At 38.9% G+C, this 14,130-nt stretch overlaps 1 long non-coding RNA gene across 10 annotated transcripts in view; it reads left to right on the top strand.

Annotated features, from left to right (window-relative positions):
- The window catches only part of LOC148397036 (uncharacterized), a 58,524-nt gene extending 45,096 nt beyond the window's left edge, over positions 1-13,428 (top strand). For 3 of the 10 annotated variants that reach the window (XR_015858998.1, XR_015858996.1, XR_015859004.1), the window contains 9 exons: positions 333-468; positions 728-793; positions 4,383-6,729; positions 6,825-7,493; positions 7,569-7,623; positions 8,191-8,289; positions 8,370-8,467; positions 8,990-9,128; positions 13,016-13,428. This is a non-coding gene — a long non-coding RNA (uncharacterized LOC148397036). Of the gene's footprint in view, positions 1-332; positions 469-727; positions 794-4,382; positions 6,730-6,824; positions 7,494-7,568; positions 7,624-8,190; positions 8,290-8,369; positions 8,468-8,958; positions 9,129-13,015 lie in introns of all 10 variants that reach the window. The other 7 variants (XR_015859000.1, XR_015859002.1, XR_015859001.1 and 4 more) reach the window with 7 other exon arrangements.
- The last annotated feature ends 702 nt before the right edge of the window (positions 13,429-14,130 follow it).

The raw sequence follows: 14,130 nt of genomic DNA, 5'->3' as shown, positions 1-14,130 counted from the left end.
GCGCCGTTGTAGTTTTTTGGGGAGACTTGAAGTGCCTTTTTTAGTTTGGAGCGTCAGTGCGGAACAACATTCCCCCCCAGCTGTTTATTGGCAGCAAAGTCAACTAAAATAACTTGAGTTTGTTTTGAATTGAAAGTCTTGCTAAATGAAAATAAACAGCACTGCAGCTATGCGCTGCCGAAATAGTCTTTCTCTTCCAAATATATTTACTTTTTTCACCTTTTACACACTTCAATAGTTTGTGCTCTATGATTTGATTTGACTGTTGTGACAAGGTCAAGACTTCTGGAAGCCTCTGGACATGAACCTCACGATGCTTTGTTGTTTTCCAGGGCGTGATTAAGGGGCCTCCGTTTGCCAGTCGATGCTGATGTGAAGAACACAGGATTGGGTGTAGAACTTTGCAGATGAAAGTCGCACGGCTGCGATAAAAGAGAAACGCACATCGTGCTGCATCGCATTAGCAAGGTAGAGTTCCTCGCGCCGTCTCATAATTGTCCCAACATGCCTCGGAGATACGCAGACGTGTGCACGGGACACCCAAAATCCTCGGCCCTCGTTTTGCATAATACAGCTTTGCATGAAGGGTGCTGCTGTGTGTGTGTGTGTGTGTGAGATCTCCTCACTGTCTTCAAGTCATTTTGTTTATCATTCAAATGCAAACCTTGTTCCATTATCCATGAGGGAGAAGGGAGTAATGTGTTAATGTCCTCCTCTAATCTGACAGCCCGCTGCCCCGTGTCACCCATGATGAGAGACAAAAGAGGAGCAAGGGAGAGCGAGGCAAAACCAGGTAATTACCTTCATACCTGCACTTACCCTCGACCCCCCCCCCCGGCCTTCATAGTTGTGTGTAATTAGGTCACAGTCACATGAGGACAAGCCTGATTGAAGGGTGAGGTGTCAAATAGACACAAGAGGGCGGGAGAAGAAGGTGCAAGGCGTTTGTGTTTATGCTGCCATAACCTCCGCACACACATTCTGTGTGATTGATTATTTAATGGAAGACTCCCCTGAATGTGAGCCGGCAAATAAAGTGAAACAACAAGGGAGAGTAAGGGTCTTGGGGGGGGGAGGCGGCTTCAGATGCTTTTGAAGCGAGTCGGAGTAGCCAAAGGCAAGTAACTCCTCACTCTTTCATATCCCGCTTTTGAATATTTCTTCCCCGTTATAATGATGTGCTTCCTATCCTTGAGTAAAGTTCTTCGTTGCGGAGGAGAGGATTTTTTATTTTTTTTCCCTCCTCCTCCCCTCTTTGAAATAAATTGTCAGTACAGTTAGTTTAGAGGCCAGCACAGAAATTTGTGCTGTTAGAAAAAAGCACACTGATGACTTCCTACTTGCGAGCTAGAGCCAACATGGTATCGTGGTAAGCTAACGGTACGCAACGTGAGTGTCAACAGTCGAGCTCAGTTGAGAAAGTTCCTACAAAGCAATGAAATCCAAATGAGCTGTCATCCAACAATCAAAATGGTGCTCTTTAATGACCAGCATCTCATTGTCGCCTCAATTACCAGGCCGGGTGTCGTTCTTGCAAATGCAGCCCCTAAGGCCGAGCGAATGTACCTGCGCCTTCTTTTGCTGTAGCGCAGAGGCTGCTATGAGACGCTTGTCACATGTGACATTTGTCAGACCGTCAGAAAGGTAGAGAGAACAATCACCGACCTTGACAGACAAAAGATGTCAATGCAATCATTCGTTATACATTCGTGTGCCATTCTGAAAAGAAAAAAAGATTGAGTTCATAGTAGTAATAAATAATAGTCATAAATAAATGCCATGATGCAAATTAAAAACAACGTTTGCATTTGCGACTACATATAAGAAGAGTAAGTTCTCCAAAATGTAACGTCGTCTGATTTGCAAATCAGCAGATTCCAACGTATTTGCTTAGATCTTATGGCAGATTGTGTATGCGTTGCATCATATTTATTCAATATTGCGTTCTTTTGGCGCGGGCCAGAGCAGCCACAGCTTTGGGTCAAAAGCTGTTCTTCAGTCTGCTCGTGTGTGCTGAGCTGAGCTGAGGGCTTTTGGAACGTCTGTCTAATGGCAGCAGTTCAAAGAGGGTTACTTGAAAAAGCAACCCCCCCCCTGTCCTGAATTTTATGGTAGTAACGTGCCCTAGCATCTTTACGTTCTTGCGTTCTTAGTTCTAATGCTAAAATAATAATAATAGTAAATTGTATTAAAATGAAATTATAAAACAATACATTTTGAGACTGAATATACTGTATTTTCCCCCTGATATTTATTACAAACAATTTTTAATTTATAAAAAATATATATATTATTTTTATTTCATATTCTTTTTTTCGTCATCAATTTTGCCTTGATCATTTTGAAAACCGCACAGCTTTCAAACGGAAACGTTTTTGTGCAGTCTCCCACCGAATTGTTCTACTGAACCTTTGGTGTCGTATTTTACAAAGTTTCTCGCGCATGCGTCAAGAAGAGGGAAATATGTCTGGAACACAATTTCCCCATCGGAACACTCTCATGTCTTCAGGCAGAAATAGCCAGTGAAAAAGTGCTGCTTCAGTCTCGTCGTGTCTTTGGGCACAGCTTTGATCAAGCCTCACCCACCTCAAGACGTATCCTGGAGGGAGCGCTAGCTAGCTACGGCGTGGCTAATCACACTTCCCGTCTTTGTCTTTATGTGCTTTAGACGAACGTCAGATAGATTGCCCCGAGAACACGGAGAATAAAGCCTCTGGTGGTGCTGCAGCGATTCTTTCATCATGATGATTTCCGCTGTTTTTGACTTGTGGGTTTCAACCTTGTAGCCTCTCCGCAAAAAAACAAGAAGCATTGTCAGAATACAAAGTAAATGTGCTATCTGGGCTGTATATTTAGCTCAAGGATATGACAGAAGGGTTAAAGGTTCCATTCTGCAACCCCTCATTTTTTTTATAGATTGTGGAACTGACGAGTGGCTCGGTACACATGGAATGAGGTGATTTTCAAAATAGGGAATAACAAGGACAGCGCCATACGCCGTCTTCTCCGTGGTAACGAGAAGACACGCTCGCTTGTCTTCTGGGCCACGGTCCGCAATTGATGCTTGGGCACCGGTACCGCTTTGATGGGTCCTCAGGGTTAATTAACACGAAGCAAACAGACAGGAGAGCAAATCTCAAAAGGTCGCGTGTCACATGGGAAACATGTTGTGCGAGGAAAGTCGTAGAATGCCAATACGTCCGTCAAGCCCACAGGATCAGGCAGGTGTGTTTTCTTCGTACCTGTACCTGAGATGGGTTTTGAACTAGGGTTTCAAACAAGTGGTAGGGTTTCAAACTAGGTTTTCATAGCAGGGCTTCGAACAATCATTCAATGGTGAGAAGATGCGAACGCCATCCAAATCCATGATGGAGTTCCTACTTGTTGAAATTGTCTGGTCTCAGCGTATCCCAGGAGGGGCGGGACCGGGAAATGACTTGATGCTCGCCGGGTACGTGATAATTATCACGGGCTCCTCTCCTCCTTGTGGCTCGCCGCTGACATTTGGTTCATGCTCGAGTGTCTGCCCGCCCGATTTCAATCTCTTGCATGAAGGCGAGGCACGGAACGCGCGTGTGCGTGTGTCAATGTCTAAGTGTGTGTGGGGTCCAGCGGCCAATGTGACAAGGACACCGGCGCTGAGGCAGGATTAAGCAACATGACAACACGGATTAGAACGCCACTCGCTGGATCTGGAGCCTGTGGCGTCTTCTGAACACTCACCGGCTTGTTTGTGCTCTCGCACGGACGGACAGCCGGCCGGCCGCATTACGTAAAGAGTGGTATACATCATCTATCCATACACACATTTTGCTACTTCCTATATTCATCACAACACTTTCTGTGCATTTTGTCTCCGGCGCCCCCTCCGCGTAGATTTACGACTGGGCGCCGGCGCTAAAACACGGCAGAATGGCCACCTCATCCATTTGTGCCTTATTTGATATTATTACATTATGTATGCAGGCGTGGGTTTGGATAATGGATGAACGGGAAAGCAAAGCAGTTTAATTACCTAACATCTTTCTGTCTTACCTAGCAGCACAGCACATATCTTATTAGCCAGGATGTAAATAAATGGGAAGATGCCACGCTGATGAAGAGGGCTTCCTGCCCCTCGTCTTGTACTTCTTTGCATATTAGCATCGTCACTGCATCACTCACACGCACGCACACGCACACACTGAAGCCAGAGCCACGCCATTACAAGCACTTCATAGAAAATTAGCATCCGTGCATCTGGCTGAGGGCCACAAAGCCTCAACACAATCGACTGATCAATGCACCTTCCATCATTCTGAAAAGTCTTTTTGTAATTTTTTTTTGTGGTTGAACTTCACAAACTTTGTCGCTTGATGTCAAACTTTGCAATTTGCCTGCAGATAGACTGACGGACGGATGGGGTGCTGTGTATTTCAAGCGTGGCTCTGCCCTACAAAGGAGGGAGGGAGGGAGGCTGACTGATCGCCCGGCCGGCCGGGCGGTTCACAGCTGTCTCGTCTGCTGCTTGAGCCTCATAAAAGGAAGCGGGCCTTGACGGTGCCAGAGGCGCAGCATCGGCGATTCTCTGGTCTGCACCATCCTTCAGGAGGGGAGTTGTCCTTCAATGCGGTGCCGACCCCCCTCAGGCCACGAGCTTCTTATTTACCATACGCAGCATCTCGCCGCGCCCTAATGAGCCGGCATCTTTCTCGGCTCTGAGACAAAAGCCGCGCGTCGACGTGGGCCGGATTAAATAATGATAATTAAGAAAATATTAATCAAACTGCCTCTCTGCGCTCGTGTTGAGGGAGACACGTCTTCCAGCTTCGCCTGTAGGACTTCTCATTTAGACGAGGCCTAAGACCTACACAGAGCTGCAGGCTAACACATACAAACAGATGCACACAATTAAAAGAAGACCTTAGTGGTCTCCTACTATATAATTAAACACCCTTTGGTGTGTGTGTCCCCGATTCTGTTGGTGTCAGCGTAAGAGGGGCGCCAAATCTCTCTTTTTTTAAAAAAAAAAAAAGTGTCCCTCCTGTAAGCTGTGTGGGATGAATTAATCACAAGCACAAAGTCAACCCTTCCCTACGTCTGGCGGGCCGGCAGCAGCTCTTCCAGCTGTACTGTGAAACTTTAATGGCGCTGGATGCCGCGAGCGCCGCCCGGCTGGGTTCTGTCTCCGAGGTGACGGAGGGGAGGCTTCCTTCCACATGTTCGGGCTTAACTGGGACAAGAATTTGGGAGGATGCAGCCAGCTGGCGAATTGCTAAATGGCCATTGGATTGCATCAAAGTGAAGGTGGCACCCAGCAGATGGCATCGTTTTTATTTCATAAAATTCATTTGTACAGTGGAACCTCTGGTTGAACCCATTTCAGTCCAGGACCTTCCATTTGTTCAGATGAGGCCGGCAATAGAAATAGCTTTTATAAAACTACACCTTTGATGATCACATTCCATTTAGAAATGTGATTATGATTCTTGCCTTTTTTTTTTCTTTCTCTCTCTTTTAGCCAAGCTGCGGTTGTTATGGAAATGCGTGCCGCCGCCTTCCCAGCACGCTGGCTGTTTGACATTCATGGGGTTAAAGTCGTCTGAATGATGAAGTGTCAGTGTTTGGGACAGTAAATTGGCCGCTTTCAATTGAGAAGCGACTTCCCCTCGGGTCCGCCGCCGGTCCCCACGGGCCGGCCTTGAGCAGAACAGCATGTTGTACATCCATATAAAAAAGGAGGAAATATGGCGGTACTTTCCTCTTTATGATGGAGTGATTAATCTGTCAAGCATATTGCCGCATAAATTCCCCCTCTCTCCCCTCTCTGGAAAATACAGTTTTAGCTTACTTTATGCTATATTTTATTTTTCTACTGCCTATAAACATAAAGCATCACAAAGGGCTAATGTTCTCATCAGTATTATTACAAAATGACCATAAATCCAACGTCTTGTTAAAATTTTAAGCACTTTCTTTTGGAACGGTTGGACGGAAACATGTTTTAATCTCTGAAAATAAAATATAAATGACCGCGTTTGATCTTCAGGACTTATGTTCATTAGCTTCCTCTTCCTCAGCGCTGTGTTCAGCACAAGTTCTGTTGCCTTTTGGGGATGTTTTTTTTTTCTTTTTTTTTTTTTTTTCTTATACTTCAGTAGAAATGCCTTGACAACACTGTGCTGCTTATTCCATCCTGAGAGACTGCAAACTAAACAGCAGAAAGACTGTATATACGCTTGTTTAGTGCTATGCAAATCATCTTTGCCAGAGGTAAAATTAACATTTTTAATTAAAATATTAGCACCAAACAAACATGGAAAAACACACTAATGATTAAATCATATTCATAGATTCTCATAGTGGATAAAAGAAGAAGGTATTTGTACCTACTCTGGTATCACATTAGTGCCAAAAATGTGCTGGAAATAAAATAATTTCTTTCAGTGAACGACAGTGAACGAATCACTTCCTAAAGTGATTCGTTCTTTTTTCAGTTCATATGACTTCAACCAGTAGGTGTCGGTAGTGCGCATTGAAGCTGGTGTCACCTCGCCGTAAAACAAAACGAAGAAGAAAATAACGTCACTTCCGGTTCTCGAACGCGTAGTAAGTTGCATTTCCCGTTCATCAATTGAACGCTTCTGTGCGTGAGTGGTTTGACCCGTGGGTTGCTCCTCTGTCACTGCCATCATCACGAGTCTTTGGTCGTGTGGTTAACGTCATTGCCTCTAACACGATGGAACCATGGTTCGGGACCCGACCTTACCCACGGACTCTACTTTGTCGATATTCTCTCACTTCTGCATAAAGTTTGTGACTTGTTGTTTTTTTTTTTTGTAAAGGCAGGTTTCAGTCTTGAGGTGAGCGTGGGTCGCCCTTCTGTCACTGCCATGGACACGAGTCTTTGGTCGAGTGGTTAACGTCATTTCCTCTAACACGATGGAACCATGGTTCGGGACCCGACCTTACCCACGGGCTGTACTATATCGATTTTCTCTCACTTCTGCATAAAGATTGTGACTCTTTTTCATTTATTGTTTTCCTTTTGCTTGTTTAATACTGCTTCATGATTCGCTGAGGTCTCAGGAAGTGGAGAATGAAAATCATTGGTTGGAAAGGGAGGCGTGGCTATGCAGACGAGGGATGTAAAGTGGGCGCGGCGTCGTCGATTTGAAATGCTGCCTGTCGGAAAGGAGAGCGTGGTCAAGCCAATTTCAGTTGCGCTGTGATTGGTCAGACTGAATTTGGGCAGAGGTAGGAGGTGGGCAAAGTGGCACTTAGGTTTTTGAAGGCACTTTTCAGTCTTGAGGTGAGCGACAGGTGCAACCGCCCGCGTGTGAAGTGGCCTGTCACGTGGTACGCTAGTGTGCAAAGCGCCATTGGACGAGCAGGCGAGGAAGATTTGAATTGACGGATGTGACGTCATGTCTTCGGGTGAATTGGGGACAGTGGTGCCCAAGGGAAGTTGTCAAATACTGGTGCAATCGCCCGCGGGGCGGGCGGTTTCAAAGGTAAGCTAACATGCTAGTAAATGTTTGTCGTGCATTGGCGTTTCTCACGACGGACGCCTTGTTTGTTTGTTGCAGGATTCAAGGCGAGTTATCAAATGCAGGCGCCACCGACCGTGTGGCGGTTTCTCGGGTAAGCTATCAAATGTTTGTCGTTCATTGCCGTTTCTCACGACGGACGCCTTGTTTGTTTGATGCAAACAAAAATCTTGAAAATCTTTTCACACTCGTCCCGGCCACCGCGGCGGTCGTTTTGCCGCTACAGTATTTCAAATCTCTTTGGCGTTTTGTTTCGTCAAATTAACAATGTTGCATTACATATAGTGTGCTATTTCCGTGTTGTGCAAACTGAGGAATGTGACGAATTTGTTACGTCATGTTCAAATCTATTCCAAGATGGCGCCCGCCCGCCCGCGTTGCGTCATGCAACAAACATTTGCGAGCGTGATTTTCTCCCGTTTTGGACGACTGCTCAATTCATGCCGCTATTTTTGAGTGAGTTGATGGATGATAAAATTAAATGATTATAATTCGGATACTTTTGTAATTATTATAACTCATTACAATATACGGATAATAGTATACATATTTTAAATATAAAACTGGAGTTGGTATGTGTAATTGTTGCAAAAATATCAGGCCATTGCCACTCTACTCAATGTCTACAATTGTTGCAATAATTTGTGTTTGTGTTTTGTAGCGCTCATAAAGGCCGCCCAGCCAGCACCCTTCTGTACAAAGCAAGCAGGAGGCTCTTGAGCCATCTCAGTGACGCTGAGGAAGAGTAGTCTCAAATTAGGTGAAAGCCCGTTGGTGTAAAGTTTCAGCTGACTGTAAATGTGATCGCTTTTATCAATTGCACCTTTTGTACTTTTCAAGGTTTTTTGTATGAAACCAGTGAGCAGGGTGACGCCGGTGAGAAGTCACACCATCGAACTCCCAGATGCAGAGCTGTGCTTTACCATTCGCCAGACCAGGTAACTGCCTAGGGCAAGCCACTAGGGGGCCCACTTATTTATCCATTTTTACATTTGGCACTTGTCCCTTGTATTCTTGCACTCTTGTACGCTGCTGTGACAAGTCAATTTCCCCGTTGTGGGATAAAGTTCCATCAATCAATCAATTGTTTGTATTGTAGTGTTTGTATAGTATGGTATGATATTGTATGTATTGTATTGTATGCATTGTGTGTATGGTAGCGTATGGCAGTGTATTGTATGTATTCTATGTCCACCCATCCATCCATCCATCCATCCATCCATCCATCCATCCATCCATCCATCCATCCATCCATCCATCCATCCATCCATCCACCCATCCATCCATCCATCCAAATCCACCCATCCACCCACCCACCCATCCATCCACCCATCCAATCCACCCACCCATCCAATCCACCCACCCATCCATCCATCCACCCGTCCATCCAACCCATCCACCCGTCCATCCAACCCATCCACCCACCCAGAATCCACCCACCCACCCATCCATCCACCCAGCCACCCATCCATCCAGCCACCCAGCCATCCACCGCTTATCCGGACGTCGGATTGCGGCGGCAGCAGCTTTAGGAGGGACTCCCAGACTTTCCTCTCTCCAGCCACTTCATCCAGCTCAACCCAGGAAATCCCAAGATTTGTATGTATTGTTTGTTTTGTTGTGTTTTTTGTTTTGTTGTTTTTTGTTTTTTTTGTTTTGTTTTTTGTTTTGTATGTATTGTATTGTATGTATTGTATTATATGTATTGTATGTATTGTATTGTATGTGTTTTTTTTTTTGTTTTTTTTTTGTTTTTTGTTTTTTTTTGTTTTGTATGTATTGTATTGTATTGTATGTATTGTATGTATTTTTTTTTGTTTTTTTTTTTGTTTTGTTTTGTTTTTTTTGTATTGTATGTATGTATTGTTTTGTATTGTTTGTTTTGTTTGTTGTTTTTTGTTTTGTTTTTTGTTTTGTATGTATTGTATTGTATTGTGTGTATTGTATTGTATGTATCGTATTGTATGTATTGTATTGTATGTATCGTATTGTATGTATTGTATTGTATGTATTGTATTGTATGTATTGTATTGTATGTATTATTTTTTTTGTTTTTTGTTTTTTGTTTTGTTTTTTGTTTTGTATGTACTGTATGTATTGTATTGTATGTATTGTTTTTTTTTTTTGTTTTTTTTTGTATTGTATTGTATGTATTGTATTGTATGTATTGTATTGTATTGTATGTATTGTATTATATGTATTGTATGTATTGTATTGTATGTATTGTTTTTTTGTTGTTTTTTTTGGTTGTGTTTTTGTTTTTTTTGTTTTGTATTGTATTGTATGTATTGTATTGTATGTATTATATGTATTTTTTTGTTTTTTTTTTGTTTTTTTTGTTTTTTTTTGTATTGTATGTATTGTATTGTATGTATTGTTTTTTTGTTTTTTTTTTGTTTGTTTTTTGTTTTGTATGTATTGTATGTATTGTATTGTGTGTATTGTATTGTTTTTTTTGGGGGGGGGGGTTTTGCATTGTATGTATTGTATGTATGTATTGTATGTATTTTTTTTTTATTTTTATTTTTTTTGTTTTTTGTTTTTTTTTTGTATTGTATGTATGTATTGTTTTGTATTGTTTGTTTTGTTTTGTTTTGTTTTTTGTTTTTTGTTTTGTATCTATTGTATGTATTGTATTGTATGTATTGTATGGTATTGTATGTATTGTATTGTATGTATCGTATTGTATGTATTGTATGTATTGTATTGTATTGTATGTATTATTTTTTTTGTTTTTTGTTTTGTTTTTTGTTTTGTATGTACTGTATGTATTGTATTGTGTGTATTGTATTGTATGTATTGTTTTGTTTTTTGTTTTCTTTTTTTTTTTTTTTTGTATTGTATGTATTGTATGTATGTATTGTATTGTATGTATTGTATTGTATGCATTGTATTGTATGTATTGTATTGTATGTATTGTATTGTATGTATTGTATTGTATGTATTGTATTGTATGTATTGTATTATATGTATGTATTGTATTGTATGTATGTATTGTATTGTATTGTATGTATTGTTTTTTTGTTGTTTTTTTTGGTTGTGTTTTTTTTTTTTTTTTTTTTTTTTGTTTTTTTTTGCATTGTATGTATTGTATGTATGTATTGTATGTATTTTTTTTTGGTTTTTTTTGTTTTGTTTTTTGTATTTTTTTGTATTGTATGTATGTATTGTTTTGTATTGTTTGTTTTGTTGTTTTGTTTTTTATTTTTTGTTTTTTGTTTTGTATGTATTGTATGTATTGTATTGTATGTATTGTATTGTATGTATTGTATTGTATGTATCGTATTGTATGTATTGTATTGTATGTATTGTATGTATTGTATTGTATGTATTATTTTTTTTGTTTTTTGTTTTTTGTTTTGTTTTTTGTTTTGTATGTACTGTATGTATTGTATTGTGTGTATTGTATTGTAGTGTATGTATTGTTTTGTTTTTTGTTTTCTTTTTTTTTTTTTTTGTATGTATTGTATGTATGTATTGTATGTATTGTATTGTATGCATTGTATTGTATGTATTGTATTGTATGTATTGTATTGTATGTATTGTATTGTATGTATTGTATTATATGTATGTATTGTATTGTATGTATTGTTTTTTTGTTGTTTTTTTTGGTTGTGTTTTTGTTTTTTTTGTTTTGTATTGTATTGTATGTATTGTATTGTATGTATTTTTTTGTTTTTTTTGTTTTGTTTTTTGTATTGTATGTATTGTATTGTATGTATTGTTTTTTTTTGTTTTTTGTTTTGCATGTATTGTATGTATTGTATTGTGTGTATTGTATGTATTGTTTTTTTTTTGTTTTTTGTTTTTTTTGTTTTTTTTGTTTTTTTGCATTGTATGTATTGTATTGTATTGTATGTATTGTATGTATGTATTGTACTTATTGTATGTATTGTATGTATTGTATTGTATGTATTGTATTGTATGTATTGTATTGTATGTATTGTATTGTATGTATTGTATGTATTGTATTGTATGTATTGTTTTTTGTTTTTTGTTTTTTTTTTTTTTTTTTGTATTGTGTGTATTGTATTGTATTGTATGTATTGTTTTGTTTTGTTTTTTGTTTTGTTTTCTTTTTTGTTTTTTTGTATTGTATGTATTGTATTGTTTGTATTGTATTTGTATTGTATTGTATGTATTGCATGTATTGTATTGTATTGCATGTATTGTATTGTATGTATGGTATTGTATGTATTGTATTGCATGTATTGTATTGCATGTATTGCATGTATTGTATGTATTGTACTGTATGTATTGTACTGTATGTATTGTATTGCATGTATTGTATGTATTGCATGTATTGTATTGCATGTATTGTATTGTATTGTATTGTATTGTATTGTATTGTATGTATTGTTTGCATTGTATTGTATGTATTGTATTGCATGTATTGTTTGTATGTATTGTATGTATTGTATTGTATTGTATGTATTGTAGTGTATGTATTGTATGTATTGTATTGTATGCATTGTATTGTATGCATTGTATTGTATGTATTGTATTGTATTGTATGTATTGTATTGTATTGTATTGTATGTATTGTATTGTATGTATTGTATGTATTGTATTGTATGTATTGTATTGTATGTATTGTATTGTATGTATTGTATGTATTGTATTGTATTGTATGTATTGTATTGTATGTATTGTATTGTATGTATTGTATTGTATGTATTGTTTGTATGTATTGCATGTATTGTATTGCATGTATTGTATTGCATGTATTGTATTGCATGTATTGTATTGCATGTATTGTATTGTATTGCATGTATTGTATTGTATTGCATGTATTGTATTGTATTGCATGTATTGTATTGCATGTATTGTATTGCATGTATTGTATTGCATGTATTGTATGTATTGTATTGCATGTATTGTATTGCATGTATTGTATTGCATGTATTGTATTGCATGTATTGTATTGCATGTATTGTATTGCATGTATTGTATTGCATGTATTGTATTGCATGTATTGTATTGCATGTATTGTATTGCATGTATTGTATTGCATGTATTGTATTGCATGTATTGTATTGTATGGTATGTATTGTATGGTATGTATTGTATGGTATGTATTGTATGGTATGTATTGTATGGTATGTATTGTATGGTATGTATTGTATGGTATGTATTGTATGGTATGTATTGCATGTATTGTATTGCATGTATTGTATTGCATGTATTGTATTGCATGTATTGTATTGCATGTATTGTATTGCATGTATTGTATTGTATGGTATTGTATTGTATGGTATTGTATTGTATGGTATTGTATTGTATGGTATTGTATGGTATTGTATTGTATTGTATGGTATTGTATTGTATGGTATTGTATGGTATTGTATGGATTGTATGGTATGTATTGTATGGTATGTATTGTATGGTATGTATTGTATTGTATGTATTGTATTGTATTGTATGTATTGTATTGTATTGTATTGTATTGTTCATCAATTGAACGCTTCTGTGGTTTGCATTTCCAGGTCATCGCTAGAACGGATCAGTGAGGGAACGAATCCTGACTTTCCCGTTCGCGAACGAGTTGATGGGTGAAGTGCTTTCCTTCCCCCTGTGCATCAACGGATCAGTCAATGAACGTGTTGCGTCTCCGTCCTGGCGTGAACTATGTAAACCAGAATGTCGATTTACGATTTGCCAAGGAAAGAAAGCAAGAACCACTCACTGAAACACCGCTTCTTTTATGTGCGTTTTCTCCAAGCTAACGGCTAAGTTTATTGCATTGCATGAAGCGATTTTATATCACTTAAAATAACGTGTATGAATATATTTACGCATAAATATTATTATCCAACATATCTACTGCAATTTCACATTAGATTGCTGGTTTGAAATGTACTTTTATTATTATTTTAATAAACATTAAAACCTATTAAAACTTGTCTGGTGTTTTATTCCTTGTTTTTATTTTGTTGGGCATGAAAACAAATCTGACATTTGTTTAGCTGCTTTATATGACAACGTTGTGTGATGTGTTGGTGTCCCCCAAAATAAAGAGCAAGTCTGAAAATGGTGGTGTCCCTAATGGAGTGTCCTTGTGACGTCACAGATCAACCAGCCAATCAGGAGGTGGGGGTGAGGGCGGGTGTGGCACTTTTCACTTTCAGTTCAGCTTTGACCATGATATTTCCCTAATAAAGTGACCTGTTATTAGGTACACTTGAAAATGGCGGTGTACCTAATGGAGTGTCCAAGTGACGTCACAGATCAAGCAGCCAATCAGAAAGGGAATCTTGGAAAACGTTGGAATGCGGCCCCAAGGACTAGAGTTTGACACCTGTGAACTTTGACCATGATATTTCCCTAATGAAGTGGCCTGTTATTAGGTACACTTGAAAATGGCGGTGTACCTAATGGAGTGTCCGTGTGGTTCCCTCGTTAAGTGCAGGTGCGTGAAAAGTTTTAGCTCCTTTTGAACGTGAAAGAAGCTAAAAGTTTTCACGCACCTGCACTTAACGAGGGTCACTTGGAAAACATGTTGGAACGCGGCCCCGAGGACTAGAGCTTGACACCTGTGACCTTTGACCATGATATTTCCCTAATAAAGTGGCCTGTTATTAGGTACACTTGAAAATGGCGG

This window comes from Syngnathus floridae, chromosome 6, assembly GCF_059516105.1.
Source record: "Syngnathus floridae isolate MCC-2025c chromosome 6, RoL_Sflo_1.0, whole genome shotgun sequence".
NCBI classification, from domain to species: Eukaryota; Metazoa; Chordata; class Actinopteri; order Syngnathiformes; family Syngnathidae; genus Syngnathus; species Syngnathus floridae.
The sequence above is the reverse complement of the archived record's forward strand: the minus strand, read 5'-3'. Positions and strand labels throughout refer to the sequence as shown.